This window comes from Dipodomys spectabilis, unplaced genomic scaffold (assembly GCF_019054845.1).
Source record: "Dipodomys spectabilis isolate Male_0828 unplaced genomic scaffold, ASM1905484v1 ptg000254l, whole genome shotgun sequence".
In the NCBI taxonomy this organism is placed as follows: Eukaryota; Metazoa; Chordata; class Mammalia; order Rodentia; family Heteromyidae; genus Dipodomys; species Dipodomys spectabilis.
In genome coordinates, this window is record NW_024870931.1 from 714,334 (window position 1) to 735,716 (window position 21,383).

Consider the following 21,383-nt stretch of genomic DNA (forward strand, 5'->3'; position numbering starts at 1 on the left):
CAATTTGTTGATATAGGAGCACAGAGCTATAAACTTGCCTCTGAATACTGTGTTTGCTGTGTCCCAGAGGAGCTAGTAATTGGTGTGTTCAGTTTTGTTGAATATCATGAACATTTGAATTTCCTTTCTAATCTCTTCCATGACCCACTCGTGATTCAGCAGTGTGTTGTTCAGGATCCATGTGTTACATGACTTTCTTTGGTTGCTTTTGGTGTTGAGTTCTAAATATATTCCCTTGTGGTCTGAGAGAATGCATGGTATAACTTCAATGTTTCTGAATTTGGACGTTTGCCTTGTGGCCTAAAATGTGGTCTATTTTGGAAAATGTTCCATGTGCTACTGAGAAAAATGTATTGTCTAATGCTGCTGGGTGAAATATTCAGTAGATGTGTGTTAAATCTAGTTGGTCTGTGCAGTTGTTTATATCTGCGGTTTCTCTGTTGAGTTTTTGTGAAGTTCATTTATCTAGAGGGGAAAGTTGTGTGTTAAATTCCCCAACAATTAATGTTTATGGATCTATGTGGGATTTGAGGGAAAGTAGAGGTTCTTGGACGAATTAGGGTGCTCTGCTGTTTGGCAAATAGATATTTAGAATTGTAATATCCTCCTGAAGGAGTGATCCCTTAATTAGTATGTACCGACCTTTTCACTAATTTTAATTAAAAGTCTATTTTATCTGATATTAGGATTGCAACTCCATCCTGTTTATGGGAGCCGTTTGCTTGGTAGATTTTGTTTAAGCCTTTAAAATTGAAAATGTGTTTGTTTTTGTGGGCAAGATGTGACTCCTGAAGCCAGCAGATAAAAGGATCTTGCTTTTTAATCCAAGTAGACAGACTGTCGCTTAATTGGTGAGTTAAGTCCGTTAATGTTGAGAGATAGAACTGAGAGGTATTTGGGAGTTCCTGCCATTTTATCCAACTACTTCAGGGCTGTGGCAACTGTGTTCTTCCTATGGTTCTTGGATTTTCAGTTTGGGTGATATTTCTTGGCCTTTATTGTGGTCTTGTTGGTTTTCTCTGTGTAGGACATCTTTAAGATTCTTTTGTAGGGCTGGTTTGGTGGAGATATATTGTTTCAATTTTTCTTTGCTATGGAAGGGTTTTATTTGACCTCCAATTATTAAGGAGAGTATAGCTGGGTAAAGTATTCTTGGTTGGTAGTTGTTTGTCTTTAGGGCATAGATTACATCATTCTAGGCTCTTCTTGCTTTGATTGTTTCTGCTGAGAAATCTGAAGTGATTCTAGTTGGTTTCCCTTTATAGGTGTTTGATCTTTGCTCCAAGACAACTTTAAGGATCTTTTCCTTGTTCTGAATTGATCCTGTGAGTATTATAATGTGACAATGGGATATCCTCTTCTGGTCTAGTCTATTGGGAGTTCTAAAAGCTTCTTGTATCTGAATAGACCTATCTTTTTGCATGTTTGGGAAGTTCTCTGCTAGGATCCTGTTAAACAAATTTCCTAGACCATTGACTTCTGGCTCTAGGTCCTCCTCTACACCCATTATCCTCAGATTAGGCCTTCTAGTGGGGTCTTCCAAGGCTTGAATGTTGAATAGATCTATCATAGTTCTTGGATTTGTCTTTGATGGTTGTATATTCTTTCTCTATAATATCTAGGCTGTCTTCAATCCTCAGGCTTCAATCTTCTGCATGACCTATCCTACTATCGAGACTTTCTACTTTTTTTTTTCTTTTCCTTCTAGTTGGTCGGTTTTTATGGCTTCTAATTCTTTGTTGGATCTTTGTTTTAGATCTTGTATGAAATTCTTTACTTCCTTAATTTAGTGTCAAGTGTTTATTCTCAAATCACTTGGTTGATTAGTTATGGTTTCCTTGGACTCCCATTACTTCTGTTGGGATCCATTCAGCATTCCCTTTGTGGACTCCCTGACTTCTTTCAGCTCTCTGTTTATGGATTCCATGAATGCCTCTAGTGATCTTTGTCTATGCTCATCCCGCTCTTGAAATTCCTGTATTACTCTTTGATCAGCTTCCTCACGTTCATGCAATTCCTGTAGTTCTCTTTGACTAATCTCAGCCTACTCACACAATTCCTTTATTTCTCTTTGAGTGTTCACAAGCTGCTCATGCAATTCTTTTTTCTATCTTTGAGTAGCTTCCTCACACCTATGAGCTTCCTGTTTTGACATTTGTTTGCCTCCTCTCTCTATATATCATGTTCACACAGAGTCCTTTGAAGGTTTTCAATCTTTTTATTTACCATGATTAATATTAGTGTTTTTAGATCTTTTTGGAAGCTCTCCTCTGGATTATTCATTATCTGTTCTGTCCACTGATTATCATGAGTGGGAGTTGAGATACCCGGACTTGCCATTTTTCTTGTGTTTTTCCGGCTTATTCTGCCAATTTGGCATGAGAGTAACACCAATTTTGTGCTAGAAAACTATCTTAAGGGAAGCATCAACAAAGTCTGTAGTTGCACAGTCAAAAGCCTGCAGATCCTCCTGAAGGAGAGATCCCTTGATTAGTATGTAGCGACTTTCTTTATCTCTTCTCACAAATTTTAATTTGAAGTCTATTTTATCTGATATTAGGATTGCAACTCCCGCCTGTTTATGGGAGCCATTTGCTTGGTAGATTTTGTTCCAGCCTTTAACATTGAAAATGTGTTTGTTTTTACAGGCAAGGTGTGACTCCTGAAGGCAGCAAATATTTTGCCCATGTAATTGTAACCGCTCTGTACAGTATTTTCACAATAAAAATAAATAAATAAATATTACAAAAGCCTGCAGATATAATCTAGTTCAACAGATACATTTTCAACATCAACCAACTATGTATTAATAGGCTATGAACCGCAAAGAAGAATTTGGCAAACAAGAAATTATTAGGTTTAGTGAGAGATGTGGGTATAAATAGGAATAGAGGGATGTGGAAAGATAGAGGGAGAGCTAACTTAGTCCTAATCTCAAAGCAGGAAATAGATTCGATAGAATGATAATAGATAACGGGGAAAAAAGAAAGATAAAAAAGACAAGGAAAAATAGTAAAATAAAAATTAAAAAGTGAAACACTTAAAATTATGCAGATTAAGAACTTAATATTCAGAGAAGGATGGGAACATGATAAGAGAAGGGAAGGGATAGAAAGGAGACGCCAAAAAATAAAAATGCTTAAAATTTTATATAGGTATATAGAGGTAGTACAGCTATTAAAGAAGTTAAGTCTAAGAGGTTTTGAATTCATTAATAAATTTCTGGATTAAGTGTGTATACAATCGGGGATAAGGTCTAATAATCGACTACAGGTATATCTGAGAATGAGCAGAAATGCGACTAAATCACACAAAGAAGAACGAAAGAGAAAAAAAGTGAAAAGAATGAGAAAGAAAGGAAAAAAGGATCAAAAGGTCAGTAGTGCTAAACAAAAATGGAAAAAAAGCACACACACACACACACACACACACACGTATACCTGTAAAATAAAAATTATAAGAGGAAGAAAAATGTTAATAGAAAACAATTTTTAAAGTTAAAAATTAAAAATGTTAAAACAATTTTAATAAAAGGTGACATAAAAGAGTTCTTTGCTTTTTGGGAATGAGAAGGGAAGATCCTGTATCTCCCTTGTGTCCATAACCAGTCTCTTGTTGGAGTCTCTGGTCTGCTTGTGGTATTTGATTTTCCTGTAGCTTGGTTTTTTTTTTAAAGTCAGTTTGTTTGAGCAGGCAGAAAAATGCTTTGATTTACCCAGGATTTTGTCATCCTCCTCCCAGGCTAGTTCAATGGGAGGGAGATCTGCTTTGAGTATCACAAAAGATGGCTTTTTCTTCTAGTTTGGAGATGCTGTGATGGGGCTAGGTTCTGGGTAGAGTGGAGGCCTTTCAGCAAACAGTAGCTTTTCCCTGAGGCCTAGCTTCTGAGGCAGTCACAGAGCCTAGCCAGCAGCCGTTCTCAGGGTTTATTGTTACTGAATTTCAATTGATTGTCTAGGGAGGATCAGCCTCTGGCTCTGTTTACTCAATGAAGAAAGCCACTCCTGGGGCTGGTGCAGGCCCGGGATGGGTGAATTTTCCCTGAGTGGAGCTGAGCCTGGCAGGTCAGGTTAGGTTCCTGTGACCTGTTAAATGACTGTTTGTTTTCATCCAAGGACTGAGTTGGAGCTAGTTGCTCAGCCAGGCCTTTGCCAGTATCAAAGATGGAGATCTCCGGTAGTGGGCAGGGAGGGGTGGCGTTCCCTTCTCTGTTCCCTGAGAAGGAGTGAGGAAATCAGGCTTCTACTCACACAGGAGTCTGGTTCCTGGGTGATCTCTGATCTGCGATATGAAGGATGAAGATGTCTGCTCCTTGTCAGTTCTTGCTGGTGTTGAGTAGAATCCTCTCACCTGCTGCATCTGGCGCCTTTGTCCTATACTCTCTGTGTTGCAGGTATGGTGGTTACGGCCACCACCGCCCCCGCCATAGCTGCAACCATGGCCGCTGGCAAGTGCTAAGATTTGTCTACTTGCCTGGATTTTCCCTCTCTGGCCTAACTCTCTGTACTGTGATGGCACATTTGGTGTGATTCTTTGGCTTAGTTAAGCTTCCAGCTTCTCCTTTGCTATCTTCCCGGAACCATAAATTTAAATTTTAAATGATAAATTCTTTTAAAATTGTTTCACTCGTGCACAGGTATGGATAGATAAGTGATGTGGGCAGAATCAGAATTATTCAGAAGGTTGTAAATGGATGCTTACCTAGTTTTCTCTTGGCTGGATCATAGAATACAGACTGTCCTAATTGAAAAAGTTAGCCTTCTGAGGTTTTTGCATATAAACACTCCATCAACATTTTATTAGAAGATTATTCAAGATTAGCTATATGTTGATTAATAATGACTGATCATGACAGAAATTTGAGAGAAAACCATCTACACTTCAGTGAGGTTCTAATTTGTGCTTCACAAACTGTTATGAAAGCTCTACATGAGAAATCTAGCAGCTGCATTTCTAAAAAGACCTTGGGTTGTTACACTTTCTGATATTGTCTCAATTCAAATACTTCTCCTTGGAGTTCCATACTATTCAATGATGCTGTATTAGCTCCTTGTTACAATTTTCAGACTGGTCTTTTTGATGAAATTTGTGCTTTTCAAAATTGCTCTCCAAATTCCATCCACAAACTGCATACAAAATTTATCTAAAAAAATTTGTATCTGTTTATATTGCATATACTTTTAGTTTTCATTACAAATATGGAATGTAGTAAAAATTCTCATAACAATTATACTGCGCTAGATTGTGGGCAGATTCTGATGTAAATAATATACTGTGTTCATGTAGAGATTTTGAGTATCCAAAGTAATAAGCCTGTGGTCCTAAAACCAATACCTTACTTATATTGAGTGACAAATACAACTTCATATAAGTACAGAAGTTTTCCTTGTATCTTTTTAACATATATTTTTATTATAAATACTGTACAGAGGGGTTACATTTACATAAGTAAGGTAATGAGTACATTTCTTATTGAGCATTGTTACCCCCTCCTTTGTTTTTCCCCTACCATCCCTTCCCTTCACACCTCTCCACCTCCCCCCTTCACCCATCCTCTGTTAGAATGTCTTGTATATTTCATTGTTACAATGGGTCAACCAGTATCCTTTACTTATATCTTAAATGAAGAAATACTCGCTTGATTTATGCTGATTCTACTTGTGTAGACACATCTAAAATCACTGCCCAAGTCCAAGAGCACATAAATGAAATGCCATCATTTTTTTGTCAGTTGGTATTTGTGTTCTACACATTTATTGACAGGTTACAGATTATTCTTAAACATTAAAACATTAAAAATACTTTCTTTTTTTCTTATTTTCTTCGCCAGGAAATCAGCAAGACCTCAGTCAGCATTTCTCACCTAGGAATTTTCACATGGGTTAGTTAAATGTATATGTAGAGTCCAGTTTTCTGAGGACTCACTCATCTGCCTAGGAATTCATGCTGGTTGTTGGAAAAAGAGCTCAAGTAAGGATGCCATTTAAAGCCTTATAACTTTACTCTTTACCAGGGTATTCTCCTGCTACTTTGGTTGTTGAGAATGTCTACAAGAGTAAGCATTCCGTGAGGAGCAGGGAGACACCATAAGACTTATACTTACTGAGGTTTCCAAGTGACTTGCTATCACTTGTACTGCATTTTGAAAGTCAAATCTCTCTAAAACTACCAGTATTAAGAGATAAGAAGAGTGGAAAATGAACTCTTAGGGACAAATACATCTTCAACATATATTGTTCCAATTATTCCTTTTAAGGCATATTCAACAACTGGTGAAACTTGTGTTGGCTGTAATTATGTGTCTTTCTCTATGGGTGCATGTATACATGAGAATATGTATGTGTGTGAATAGTAACATACATGTGTACATTATGGCTTATATCATCATTTATTCCTTGCTAACAAATAAAGTAAGGAATCACTAAACTTTTAACAGAAACTGTGTAGTTAAAGTCGTAACTCTTCACTCTGCTCCTTTACACAAAGACTTTGCAACTTCTCATTAATAAAGTTTCCATAAACTCTGAAATGTACATACTTAGTACCTAATGTCTGCTATCATAAATCTTAAATAAATACTTTACAGAAAAGTTTTATACCTGCCAAACAGTCCTATTTTTGGCATATATAAGCAAAATCCCAAAATTAAGCATATTTAAAACATTAAAACTTTTAACAAACCTTAACACTTGCTGCAATGTTCATTTTGACAGGTGCCTTGTATAGAATAATTGAATTTCTCCTCCTACACATCTCTTGAACTACAAATATCTGGAATTATTTTGTTTTTGGCATGTCTATCTTGATTTTATTCTTAATTGTGTGCTTATGTAAGAAATACATGATTCTATAATTTCACAACAATTCTTTTGAACTTACTTTTTGTTGAATTGCCTAGCTTAATAAAATCAATTAAAAATTATACTTTATATATAAAAACTGTTCTGTGCTCAATTTAGCATCACATACCCTAACATTGGAATGATACAGAGAAGATTAGCATACACCCTGTGCAAGGATGACATGCAAAGTCTTGGAGCATTCCATATATTTACAGCAACAGATGCTGAAACGTATGTGGCCACAAGGGAACCGTACTGCATTCTTGGTGGGAGTGTAAACTTGTTCAACTACTTTGGAAAGCAGTATGGAGGTGCCTCAGAAGACTCCACATAAAACTCCCCTATAACACAGTAATCCCACTTTTGGGGATTCATCCAAATGATCATAAAAAAGACCATACTAAAACTACCAGCACAACTATGGTTATTGCAACATTATTTACGATAGCTAAGATATGGAACCAACACAGATGCCCCCATTAGATGAATGGATCAAGAAAATGTGTTATATATACACAATGGAATTCTTTGCCTCCATCAGAAAAAATGATATCGCCCAATTTGTTAGGAAATGGAAAGACTTGGAAAAAATTTATTGAGTGTAGTAAGCCAAGTCCAAAGAAATATAGGTCCCATGATTTCCCTTATTTTCAATAACGAATGTATGTCTGGGATAAGCAGAAAAGTTCAAAAGATATGTGCATATAACCAGATAAGATGATGTTAAATTGAACCCCATGATAGGGACACAAGTGGGTTTTTGTTTCTTGCTATTGTTTCTAACGTACTTATAATGTGTGATGTCATTTTTTTTGTTTTTTGTATGTTTCTCCCCACACTATAACCCCTGTTTTCTCTGTATTTGAAGTTGGTACACTTACATCTTGTATGTATGCTTCTCTAATTTGGGGAGGGGAAGGGAAAACATGCTCAAATAGCGATAAAGGTTGACCCATTGTAACAATGAGATGCACAAGACACTATGTTGAAAAATGAACTTTACAATTTAGGCGGAGGAAGGAAGGGGGAGAGGAGTGTACTTGTGGAGGTGGGAGGGAAGGGATGGTAGGGGAAATATAAAGGAGGAGGTAACAATGCTTGTTAGGAAACTTACTAGTTTCCTTGTTCATGTAAATGTGACCCCTCTGCACAATATTATTACCATAAAAAAACATATAAAAATGTTCTTAGGTGGAAGAGTTTATTTCCTCTATTTTACCCATATAATATTGTTAACAAAGAAATTAATTCAGAACACTGATATGAAGGTAATTTGAATAAATGAGTGTGTGTGTGTGAGTGCGGCAGCGCGCAAGCATACACGCACGTGCATGAGAACAAACACCTTGCATGTATATTGGAATGCTCAGAATTTAAATCAGGGCTTCAAGGCCTTACTAGGCCTTTCCTATCTAGATTGGTGAGCTACAATATAAACTACGATATAAGCAATTCTTGGCTCTTTGCTAGTTCATTAAACATTTTGAAAAATAATTTCATGAAGTTTTTTTTTTTTTGGCCCTGATTGGATCCCAAGTGTTATCCACAGATCTCAGTCTCCTGAGCAAATATTCAGAGTAGATAGGATTATAGGTGAGACCAGCCAGCACAAGGCTTTTAGAACAATTTTAAAAGTAAAAGAAAATTTACTTCATGGGGGCCTGTTTTATCATCACCGAATTTGAAAGCCTTTTGAGTGATTATATGTCAATTTAATTCGTTTGGGGATTGTTAAAAGATAGTAAGTGATGATATTTAAAAGTTTTAGTACTTTTTAAAAAAGAAACAGGAACTGTGGGACAGAAGAAATTTGGCTGTCTTCGGACCTCAATTTGTAAGCTCAGCTCTGTGCATGATAACCTAAGGTCACCAACACACTCTGTTGAAGACAAAATGTGACAGAAAACAATCACCATGGGAAATATTTGCTATGCTATTATTTCTTGGACAATATGAATATTGAATTGAGAGTATAAGAGAATGGAGAGATTTTACCCACCTTTTTGGTATTGCTGAAAGACTTTTGGAAACTTTGACTCATTTCCTTCCTCACTGTGTGTATCTTTGGGCCATGCACTTACAGTTTTTTACTACAATTTTTCCCAACACTACAATGGTAATAACATTAGCATTATACCAAATGTTATCTTAAGAAGTAAGAGAATAAAAGTTGTGAAACACTTAACATAAACCTATGAATGACCTTTGAGTTTAGCCAGCATTCTTTTTTAAATACTAAATAGAATATGATAAGTAGTACAGAAACCATTACATGTAGTGTTAGCAACCAGAAGTAATATCTATTGACCATGCTCAGCTTCCAAGGAAGCCAGGTGGATAACTTCTCATGCTGTAAATCAAACTGGTTATCTTATGTCGTGATAGTGTAAAAATATCAGAGACAGAACAATGAAGGAATGTTGTAGACTGAGGTGAAATCCATATAAAAATGTGCAAACTTGATAAAACATAAAAGAATCTGAGCAGTATACTGTGTTTTACTTCATTTAAGTTACATAGCAAAGATAAGGAAGATCTAGAAGAATAAAATGTCTTTTTGATATTTAATCATAGGTCCTTAGAAGGATGAACACTTTCCTCATTCTTGTAGAGGCATCATCAGATGAGGGGAACTGTATTTTTTGTTTGCTTCCTTCCATTTATTCTTCAGTTTCAAATCTGAACTACATGAGACTGAAAGAAAGCAAGTGAAATTAGCCGTACAGGCTTTGGAAAGAACAATCAAAGTAAAATAAATAAAATATATATAGCCTTGTAAAAGGTCTAACTAAATTGAGTTACATAGTCTCAAGCGTTAACAGAAAATGATTTAAGCAATATCATGTTATTAAAAATTTAAAAATTTTAGGAGCTGCTTAATTTTTTTCCTTTCTACTACCTTGAATTAATTATTGATTTTCTATAGAGAGATTAAAGATGAGATTAACAAGAAACTTGATTAAAAATGGACAAAAGTTCTGAATAGACATGTTTTCCAAAAAGCCCTGAAAATTGCCTGCGGATTTACAAATTTGTATTTAATACAACTTCTGTGCTAGCTTAATGCTTTGTGAGCAGAAGTCATTAGAGAAATGCAATTCAAAATTACTTTGATACTACTTCTTAACTATTATAACTCTTATAAAAAATATCCAAGGAACCAGGTGTGGAGGTAAAGGCTGGTAATTCCAAGTGATTGGAGGTTGGAGTAAATGGATTTGAGTTTAAGGCCAGTCTTGGGTACTGCACACAGTAAAAACCTGCCCTTTAAAAAAACTCAAAATGTAATAATGTTGGCTGGCGACAGTGTGGAGAAAAGGAAATTTTCAACACTCTTGGTCAAAATACAGGTTAGTGTTCTCGTTGTAGAAAGTAGTATGCAGTTTTCTAAAGAAATCCAAAGTTGAAATATCATCTGTCCCACCAATCGTGTGATTATTTCTCTCTGGGTGACTCATAAATATATCTGTAATTCATTGTTATTCACATTATTCACAACAACAGCTAAGATAGAAATCGAAGTCCAGTGTTCACCTACAAACAAATAAAGCAACTGTGGTACATGCACAAATATCTTTTTCTGTTGATTCCAAAGTACTTTTTTTTATTGTTTTCCTGTTTCCATGTGATTAACCTCCAAATTAGAAATCCAGATATATGACTTAATTTAACCAAAACTATTTATTGAGTATAAGGACCTTCTACTCTCTGCATTCTTCACACTAAGATCACCAAATATGATGAGTCTGGAATAGTCTCTTTTTGACCTATGTTAATATTCTTTACAATGTGAGTGAAATGTTTAAAAGTAGTATTTGTTTTAGATTAATTGCTCTGAAGAGACAATAAATGATATTATCAAAGCTTAAAAATGATTTGATTTAAAATTTAGAATTCAGGAAATGGTGTTGACCACTCTGGTTACTGGAGCCTTCACTACAACCTCATGAGCCAATTTTTATTGATGAAGCAAAAATCTGACGTTAGACATTTATGAATAAAAAAATCATGTCATTCTGAATATGTAGAGCCACATATAAAACATAGAAAATTTAGCTTCTAAATACCTGAATATGCTAGTACATTTAATTGCAGGGTAAGTACTTGTTCTGAAAGGAGATAAAATTGAACTTATTTTGAAATGTAAACCTAATTATTTATTTGAATAAAAGACAATGTTTAAAATATCACTCATTCAAGAAACAAGATGTACAGTTGTTTTTCATGCCAATTATGTTCTCTAAACTTACTACAAATACTAGATTAGTAAACCTAAGTCATTGTTTTGTAGGGAAATAGCAATTCCGTTTCTTAAAACTCATGACAATAACTTTTTCTCAAACAATTGCTAAGTAACTGTTTTATATTTTTGTCATGGAATCTTATTTGATAAATTTTTATTCATTAAGTTAAATAATTGGCAAACAATATAAATTATGCATGGACAAAGTTTATCTAACACGAGTTTTTTTTTTCAGAAGATAGATCATGGCTCTCTTAAAGAACATTAGAAGGCAGTGTGTTCTTTATTAATTTTTAGTTATTTTGTTAATACATATTAATTGTCAGAAGTGACAATTCCATAAAATCTTTAACGGTATTTGATTATACTCCCTCTATTTCTTTCTCATTACTCCTTCCTCCAAAGATCTTCTGTTTTTCACATAAAATTACATCTTTATATATGCACATATAAACTAATTTGGAAGATTTAAGCTAAACTGCAAGTTAATTCAAGATGTACAGTGAATTAATAGAATAAATAAAAACCTGAATATCTTTTGTTAACTTTTGAATTGAGCTATCATTATTATTATTTTTAGGGTTAGGATCTCTGACAGAATTAGAATTAGGATTAGAGAAATAGAAAATTTAGGTTCATCACAGGATGAAACATTGCAACAATGATACTCACAAGACACTATGTTGAAAATGAAGTTTATACCATGGGAAGGGAAAGGTATGAGAAGTGGGGAGGGATGGGATAGTGAGAGAACAAGAAAGAAAGGGGTAACAATGCTCAACAAGAAATGTATTCCTTACCTTATATATGTAACTAATCCCTCTTTAAAGCATCTTTTCAACAAAATAAAAATTTTAAAAATAATGTAAAATAAAACCTGACAGGACATAGAAAAACAGTTAAAAATTTATGTTCAAAATGCAAGTAAAAGTTAGACCTACACGCTGAGCAAGAGTTAGGATAAATATGAAAAAAGTGGCTTGCTACTAACATGATTCGGTTATACGTAGGTTTAGGATTAGGAAAGGTGTGCCAGTTAGAATGGGGTTAAGATGAGAAAAACATGTAAGACATTGTGTAAAACTGCCACATATTTTAAGAAGAATGAATGAAAACCAGTCTGTGTTACTTTAAACATTCAGATATAATTTGGTTTAAAGTGTGAGATACATTTTTGTTCCGGTTAGGGTTAGGGAAGGATAAGCTTTAAGGTGAATTTTAGTTTTCCAATTAGAATTAGAAGCCAAAAAAATGTGTGATTGAATAGAATCTAGACAATTTTCCTTACATTAACCATTTGGTGTTAAATCAGAATGTGATTTAGATTAGGTTTCTGGTTAACTGGAGTTGAGGATAGAGTAAAGAAATGGGTTAAACTAGTGGCTCAGGCCTATTATCCTAGCTACTCAGGAAGCTATTTTCTCAGGATCCCAGTTCAAAGGTAGCCCAGGCAGGAAAGTCCATGAGACTTTTATCTCAAATTAACCACTATAAAACATAAAAGCGGTTCTGTGGCTCAATTGGTTAAACGCACACCTTGGGCTAAAGAACTCAGGGATTATGCCCTGGCCCAGAGTGCAAGCCCCACGACCGACAAAAAGGAAAAAATAAAAAAAGAAATGTTAAATATTAAGTAAAGCTGAACCTTTTTTTAGGTTCTAGGAATTCAGGAAAAGCTGGGATAATGGAAGTACAATGTATTTCATAAAATCAAGATTTGAGATCAATGGGTATAATGATGCCTGTTTTGGAACAAAATACATTCAGAGTTAAGAGTGAAAAATCTGTAGGGTTTACAGAAAACCTACAATTTATTTCAAGAATTACCAATGGAATTTCAGTTAGGATTGCACAAAATGAGCATTTTTCATAAATTTTAGAATTGGGATAGGATTAGTGTCAAGGTAATGGTTAGTTAGGATTCCAGCCATGATTAGGCATAGTGTGAAGGAGAAAAAAAAATGAGGGTCTAATTGAAGGTAAATTTTAATATAAGCCTGGTAAGAATTAGAATGAATGTAAACTAGAGTATTGCTATTAATATTAGAATCTACTCACAATTGGGCTGATGGTTATTCTCAATGTTCCAGTTAAGAAAGATTACGTTTAGGGTTAGAAAATGACTAAGATATTGGAAAAATTGAAACCTATGTTTGGAAGGATGAGTGAAAACTAGTGTACTTGTGTTAGTGTTAGTATTGTCATATAATTTGGATTAAGATTAGGGTCAGTATTTTCTTCTGATTATATTTACTGTTACGAATAATAAAGCTTTTAGTATAAAATTGTGCTCACTAACAAGTAGAAGCAAATATATGAGGCTGAATAGTAACTAGAACATTATAATTATATTTATTTCTCAGTGATCATTCTTGTAGTGATTAATGAGAGTTTTCCAGACAGGTTTAGGTTGAGAGTTAGCGTTAAGTAATGGACTAGATGGTAAGTAAATCTGAAACTCTTTTCAGATACAGTGGTTCAGAAAAAGGCAGAATCAATGGAAACTACGGTATTTTTCCTGGTAAGAGAATGTGAGGACAAGTAATATAATGGCTCCTGTTAGGGAACAAGATAACTTTCGAGGTAGAGTCAGAAAATTTGTGAGAATTAGGGCAAACTGAAACTCATTTCCAGAGTGAAAACTGGAGTATTTATTAGAATGATTAAAAGCTAGAGTATTTTTCTTAAACATTAGAATTGGATTATCATTAGGGTGAAAGTTAGGTTTTAGTTCCAGCTAGGCTTAGTGTAAGCATTAGGGAAACGGAAAATTTAGGGTCAAACAAAGTAAATCTTCGAATAACAAGTAGAGTTAGAATTAGGATGAATGTGAAATAGAAAACTGCTAATAATATTAAGATTAGAGTATGATTACGGTGAGGGTTAGGGTTAGGTTTACAATAAAGACAAGATAATGAGTGAAACTAAAAACTATTTTTAGAAAGATGAGTTGAATTGAAGTTAGGATGAATGAAAACTAATGTATTTGTGTGGCTTTTAGACTCCAAAGGCTAAGGCAAGCCAGTGATATCCTTGTTCCCAATATCTACTGTGCGAGTATAGAGAATTACTGCATATTACCAAGAGAATGTCCCACACGATCTTAGTTGTAGCAGCTTTCAACCGGGAAGCATTTTCAGGTGATGGAATCAGTCAGGAGTGCAGTCTACCTTTACCACGGTGGAGGTGATCTGAGTGATGATGTAGATTTCCTCCAGGTAACTGTCAGGCTGTTGTTAAACTTTACCCATTAGGATGTGCAGCAGCAGCAGCAGGGTCTCTCAGTGGCTCCAAGGGGCTGTCACATCTCGTGCTGGACTGCAAATTCCTACATAGACTGGTAAGGATACATTGCATACGTTTGGCAGGCTGTGACTCCATTAGTTTTAAAGACAATTTACACAATAACCCAGGACAATTTACCAAGATGAGAACTTTTTAAACAAATAGATCTTTTAATAAAGCTAGTATTTTCTAAGCAGATATAAAGGACTCAGGCCTGTACTATTATTTCCCATGCCTTTTCCTTCTGTCTATTTTGCCACATTTTTTAAAAAGTGAATATTTTCCCTTGTTCTTAATAAGGGATGATGGGCAAAGATTCATCTTCTGTCACTTCTTGAAGCTGACTCAGGAGTGTTGATCCTACCTAGTCAGGAACCTATAAACTTAGCCTATTTTACAAAGAGGTTAAGAACAATATTTTAACTTTTGACAAATGCACAGACCATTTTTCTGGCTACAGCAGTGGAGCTTCTTTAGTCTTCTGGTTTGCAAAAGGATCTTTATGAATGGCTTTGGAACGTGATCTCTAGTAATCCTAACAATGTCTGAGATACCTATACAGGCCTTCAGACAGATATCAATAGAAACACACTCTCAGGTTTACAAACTTTTCCTGAGAAGATGAATTTCATGTAGGTGGTGTCAGCTCAAAAGTTACTGCCAATTAGAGCTTTTGGCACATACAGGGGTTGGGATTTAAACTATCCTCCACATTTTGCAACCTTAGCTTTTTACTAATATCACAGATGACTGACAAGTTCCTGTCCCTTTCAGTCATAGACATGCTTACAAACTATCTTCCCATGACCTTCTGGCTCTGACCAATTTTTGAAGGGCCATGCACAAATGACTCAAGGATCTGACATTATTTCTGCCTTCTAAGCAGTGGCTTATGGTCTCTGGATGCTGCTCCTCTATTACTTTCGTCCAAGGAGTGTCTTCTTTCACACTGGAAACAATGCCTCATTGGCAATTCCATTAGTTGGTTGCTGGACTTGAAATTGGGGCCTGAGTGCTGTCCCTCAGCTCTACAGCTCAAGGTTAGCACTCTGCCACATTGAATCCTAAAGCAGGTCTGCTTGCTCTTTCTGCCTTCTGCTGGCTGAGTAGAGGTGACATTCTCACAGAGACCTTCATCTGCCCAGGCTGGATTCGAACCAGTTTTCAGATCAATGAGTCTCATAAAAGGCCATTTTACTCCAATTAAAAGCAAAAAGACAGTCAACATAGTAGTAGCTTTTAAGCATATTCTCACCTGAAACTTATTAAGAGCCAAAGTTACATCTGACAAACTTACAAGAATCCTCACTCCTTTTTGTGGATCTGCTGGGAACTGTTATGGAAAAAAAAAAAAAAAAACAACCTATGAGACCAAACTGAAATAGGAATTAAGCAATAACTTTGGTAATTCTAATTTTTCCTTTTTGTACTTTGAGGCAAATGTTTAGAACAATTTTACTTTTAAACTTTATATACAGAAATCCATTCCTAATTTGTAAGACTCCTATTCATCTCTGTTTTAATATTCTATACTTTAGTTTTTAGTTGCATTTTGAAAAACCCCTTAAACTCTCGAGGCTAGGTGTCACTCATTTCCTTTTGGCTGCTTGTTTTTAAACAGATACACATGAAAACTTTTAAGCTCAAATAACATTTTTTTCTCAATGCAAAAATTAGAATCACCATCACTGTACCAAGAAGCTAGACTTAACACCTTTATGCCTTAAAAATAACATATCCCATGGCAGAATATCAGAGAGCAAACCACATTATACAAATAAACTATTTGATCCTCTTTTTAAGGTCTTCTTAATTTTAATTTTAACACATCCAAGGGGCAGTTTTAGCAATGTTAATCAGATCTTCACATCACTCATTTATACCATCATGTTTCCAGTGTCTATCTGTAGGGAAAAGGGACAGAATAAATATGGGCCACTTGGCCCTTCCTGTGGAATGGGCACACACCCAATCCGACTCTTTAGATTTGGTTGAACTGCGTTTGTGCCCGCTTGCCCTAATTCACGATGCGTGGACTCTTCCCAGGGCCTGTTCCACCATGCATGACCAGCTGAACTGCACTTCTGCCTGTTCATCCTTCACTCCTAACGATAGGTCTTCTGTTGGCTTCTAAATTTCTCCTTTTTATTAAGCCAGATATCTTGATTACAGTGTAAACAGCTTTATGCATTCTAAAATACCAGATTTTCTAATTTTTAAGTTAAAGAATCCTTAAAAAGCTATTTCAAACAATGTGAAAATGCTTTAAAATTTTTTTAGTAATGATCAAATCTCATAACCTTTGGAACTTTAAACTTAAACTCAGCCAATTGTTATAGCATGTTGACAATTTCTATCATGAACATGTTCACAAGCACATACAAAACACACTCAGATTTTTAAGCATGCAAAAATCAAAATCAGTTATATGTACATTTTAAAGTTTTGAAAGAAAATTTTGAGACAGTATTTATTTTAATCTAAGTAACTTTGTTGAGCTTCATTTTCCCAGGGCTTGCTTATTTAGCAAGGCATTTCAAAAATTGGTCTTTTGCATCCCTTCTGTTGGAGGAAGGCTGGGGGGGGGGGGGAAGTCACCTGAAATTAAACTGGCCTGATTTTTATCCAGTTTTAGACAAGAGCACTTTACATTGTCAGGACTAGCTGAAAAGTCAAAAAAAGGCACAAATCCTTCTCTATGACTGAGCCCAGCTGGAGGCTGGAACTTCTATTTCCCCAGATATGTTCAAAATCACATTTGTAATAAAAGTTACTAGATGAGACCTTCATAGATGAGGTGGTATGGGGTTTCTGGTGGAGCTCTGTCTGGTGTAAGGGAGGAGTTCGTATTGGCACAGCCTGTATGGTGGAACAGGACAGGGATTTGAGGGCAAAGGCCAGTCTGTGTAGGGCTTTGAGACATCAGGGAGGGAACAGCAAGTACTAGACATGATAGAGGAGGGGTCTCTTGTGCTGTAGGTGGGATTTAGGATGGAGGCTGGCAGGTGGACAGGTTTTCATTGGAAGAAGGTGGGGTCACTGGGGTGGAGGATGTTTGGGACAGGGCTTTGAGAAGGAAGAACAAGGCTACAAAGGAGGAGGTTACTTAGAGGAGGGGATCTGGTGGAACACTGTGAGCCCTTGTGGGACATGTAGGGTGAGGTTTTCCATAAGGCAGGGCAGAGAATGGAAAGAAGAGGTTGATAGAAGGTGGGGATTCTGGAGTAGGAATGCAGAGCTATGAGGGAGTGGCTTTTCAGGGTGTGGCTTTGAGAGGGCAGGGTGGTACTAGGAAGACATAGGCTAGTAAGGGGCAGAGTTTCTCATGGAGAATGGCAGGCCTTTGGGAAGTGTGTTAGGGTAGAGGTGGGGTTTCCAGCAGAGCAGGATGTAGACACAATGTATGGAGGCATTTTTCAGGACCAGGGCTTTGTGAGAGCAGTGATAAGATCCAGTGCACTAGACTAGTTAAGATGGGGTTTCTAGTGTTGCCAGTTACCACTTCGAAAAGAGGAGTGAGGTTGGATGGGTATTTCAGTGTTGTAAGGCAGGACATGGACTATGGACAGGATTTCCAGCAGGGCAAAACAACCTTCCAAAAGGGACTATGAAGGGACTGGGATTTAAAGTTGAGTCTAGTGAGGCTTCCAGAGGGAGGCCAACTGGTGCAGTGGTTTCCAGTGAAGCAATGATGGTGTCGAGAGATGGGAGAGTGTGGGGGAGGTTTTCTCGGCTTCCAGAAGGAGGTCAACTGGAACAGTGGTTTCCAGTGAAACAATGTGGGTGTCCAGAAATGGCATAGTGTGGTGGGGGTTTTCTAGAGGAGTTTTTCAGGAGCAGGGCAGGGTTTGGAGCCATGGGGCTAGTTGGAGGAGGGGCTTTGAGAAGGAATGTAAGAATTACAATGGTGTAGGATAATTGTGGGCAGGGTATCTGGTGGAGTAGGATGTGGAACTGAGGGAGGAGCCAAGGGGGGGTTATCTGGAGAGCAAGTCAGGGCATTGAGAGAGTAGATGTGGGAGGTAGAGAGGGTTGTGGTGGAGCAGTGCTGCCTTTCCAGGCAGAAAATGGGTTGTGTGAGAAGCTTCTGGCCAAGCAAAGCAGGGCTTCAAGGGCAGTTATAGGGAGGTGAAGGGTTTTTGGTATAGCATGATGGGCTTTGTGGGAAGTGGTAGTTTCAGGGCTGTGTCTGAGAGATTAGGCCTCTTACAAGTAGGCTAGTTATGGGCAGAGATTCTGATGAAACCATGGGGGCTGGAGTGAAAAGGCTGGTTGGGGATGGGGTATGAAAGGGAAGGGAGGAGTTTGGAGGTACTAGGATATGGGAGCAATGCGACTATGAGGGACTAGAGTAGTTAGGGGCGGATCTCATCTGGTGGACGAGGTGGGGATTTGAGGGAAGAGCCTGGTGTAGGTGGGGTTCTATTGCAGCAAGGTGGGACATAGAAGGAGATATGGATGTGGCCTGGTTTCTGGTGGTGCACAGCAGGGATTCCAGGAAGGGGTGGAGTGGAAGAGGGATTTCCCTAAAGCAGAGGAGGGCTTTCAGGAAGGAGTCTGGTTGCAGTCAGGCCTTTGAAAGTTTTTAGCATTGCTACGAGGGGGTAGGTTATTTAAGGTTGAGCTTTTTAAGGAGGATGGTGACTAGAAGTGGGTTTCCAGTTGATCTAGTCAAGTTTTATGGGAAGGAGGGATAGCAAATGTGCAAGACATAGTGAAGAGTGGGGCTACAAAAAACAAAAAGTTACTACTAATAAATAAAATATAAGAGCACCATTTTCTGTCAGTGTAGAATTATATTACTTTTATGTGTGTGAGAGATACTGGAGAAAGTAACCAAGTATTAAATCCTTCCTAGGGAAATTTTTCTTTATCCCAGTTGATTGAAAATAAAACCATAGGTCACATCAGGCTCAGAGGCACACAGTAGACTAAGACACATGAAGCTAAGAACTTGATTCCCCAGCACCACCAATAAGGACCACAAATAAAAAGTTTAAAATATCTCACTTGGTCATAATGGACAATGCTGTCTTAAAATTGTGAATGAATAGAACTTTTACTCTAACCATTTTAGAAATCCTAAAACTAAGTAAGTAGTAATGTTTTAACTTTATACAATATTGGAAAGTATACTAAAAATAATTAGGAAAATATAAAATTGTACACAGAATGTTCGTTCTCCAGCATCAATTCTAATCTAAAAGAATTTAAAACCAGAAAATTGCGATATAGTGAGATTGCAGCATGGTTTCTTTTCAATCATCAAAATGGTGACTTAAGCAATGTGTTTTTATCATCGGATGCATCGATGTTAAAATCATATCTAAGAATGTGAAGTATTACTATACAGACCCTGAAGAAACTCAGAAGGATCTGCAAAATGATGTTGGAATAAAATTAATGACTAATTAAAGTAGGAATTGATCTACACTAGGCCCATAAATACTTTCCAGAAGAAAAGGCTACTTTAAAAATAAACAGTGAATAGAAAGCAGGCAGGAAGACCTTGAAGTAAACATTACCCAATGAACAACATCTACGGAGGCATGATTGCATTCTTCTTTTACCTAAGTTACAGTTACTGATCTATGTACTTCCCCAATGCCAAATAACAAAGCCATGAAAATGCAGTAATCATTTTCAAGGCATTAGACTTTACAGAAAGAATTCAATGAATGTATTGCTAGAAAGTAAAGATAGATGTCTGAGCTAAAGAGTGAAGAAAATATCCTCAATCTCTGACCCTCTGCGGTGAGAGGGGTACAAGATGAAGCACAAGGAGAATGGATAGAAGTACAGTAGTGCATAACAGTAGTTCCCAAGATGCAATGATGAATGTAACAGGGGAGAAAATCAACATGATCATCACAGGACTTAGCATGGGAGAGTAGAGAGAAGAACAGTGAAAATCCAAGGAGAATTACAAAGGATGTCCTTGCATATTTGGCAGAAGAGTGCACGGCATTGAGGTCTAAACTATGTGGAGGTATTATAGGCTCATATGGTGCCACAAGAAGTGATGAACTTATGATTTACAGGGTATTGAATAATCATAAAGGTGCTGCTTCTGTAGTGCAGAGTTAAACCTTGGTAAATTCTGTTTTGAAACACACTCTAAAACCAAGAAAAGAAGATTCAAATTATATATGTGATTTGACCATTTGCAACAATAGAGTTCAAAAAAATCAAATCACATAATGTGGATGTAAAAGGATAACATTAATAAAGTAATATTTAAACAACACACATTTTATGTGAATATTCTTGGTTATAAGTGATTTGTTTTCCTTACAGATTTTGAATGCACAAAACAACAAAAAAACAAAAACAAATCAAAACAAAAAAACACTTGGCAATAAAGCTGGATGCCAGTGTCTCATCCCTATTCTTATATAGTCACGAGGCTGAGATTGGAAGATCATGGTTCACAGATGGCTGGGGTAGCAATCCATGAGATATTTATGTTCAATTGTTAAATCAAAGACAGAGTGAAACCTTGGTTGAAATAGTACAGACTCAGTCAGTCATGAATGAAGAAACCAAGCAAGAATTTGAGGCTCCGAATCAAGTTTCATTACTGTGCGCGTACACACACACACACACACACACACACACACACACACACACAATTGGCATGAAATAGGAAGAGCGAGAGAAAAAAAGGGAATATTAAGAGTTTAAAAAGTAAACCTGTCTGTCAGGACTATCCTAAGCATATATTAATTAATAAAAATGAGGCAAACCTTGGAACCTATTTTTCTTTGAGTAAGGCTTCCTTCACATAATATGATTGTTTTCCAAGTCTTTCCCTTTTCTTAAGAAAGGGGCTATCATTCTATCATTCTTTCTGATAGAAGCATAAAATTACAACATTTTCTTGATCTATTCATCCATTGAAGGGCATCTTGATTGGTTCCATATCTTAGTTATAGTAATAATGCTGCAAAAAATATAGTTGTAGATTTAGTGTGTTTTAGCTTGAGATCATTTCTACAAGACCAAGAGTGGGA

The 21,383-nt window shown here is 36.5% G+C and overlaps 1 non-coding gene across 1 annotated transcript; it reads left to right on the forward strand.

Moving 5' to 3' along the window:
- The first annotated feature begins 6,946 nt into the window (after positions 1–6,946).
- Positions 6,947–7,053, forward strand: LOC122124927. The gene has a single exon (XR_006150688.1). It is a non-coding gene; the product is annotated as a U6 spliceosomal RNA (small nuclear RNA).
- Positions 7,054–21,383: the final 14,330 nt, after the last annotated feature.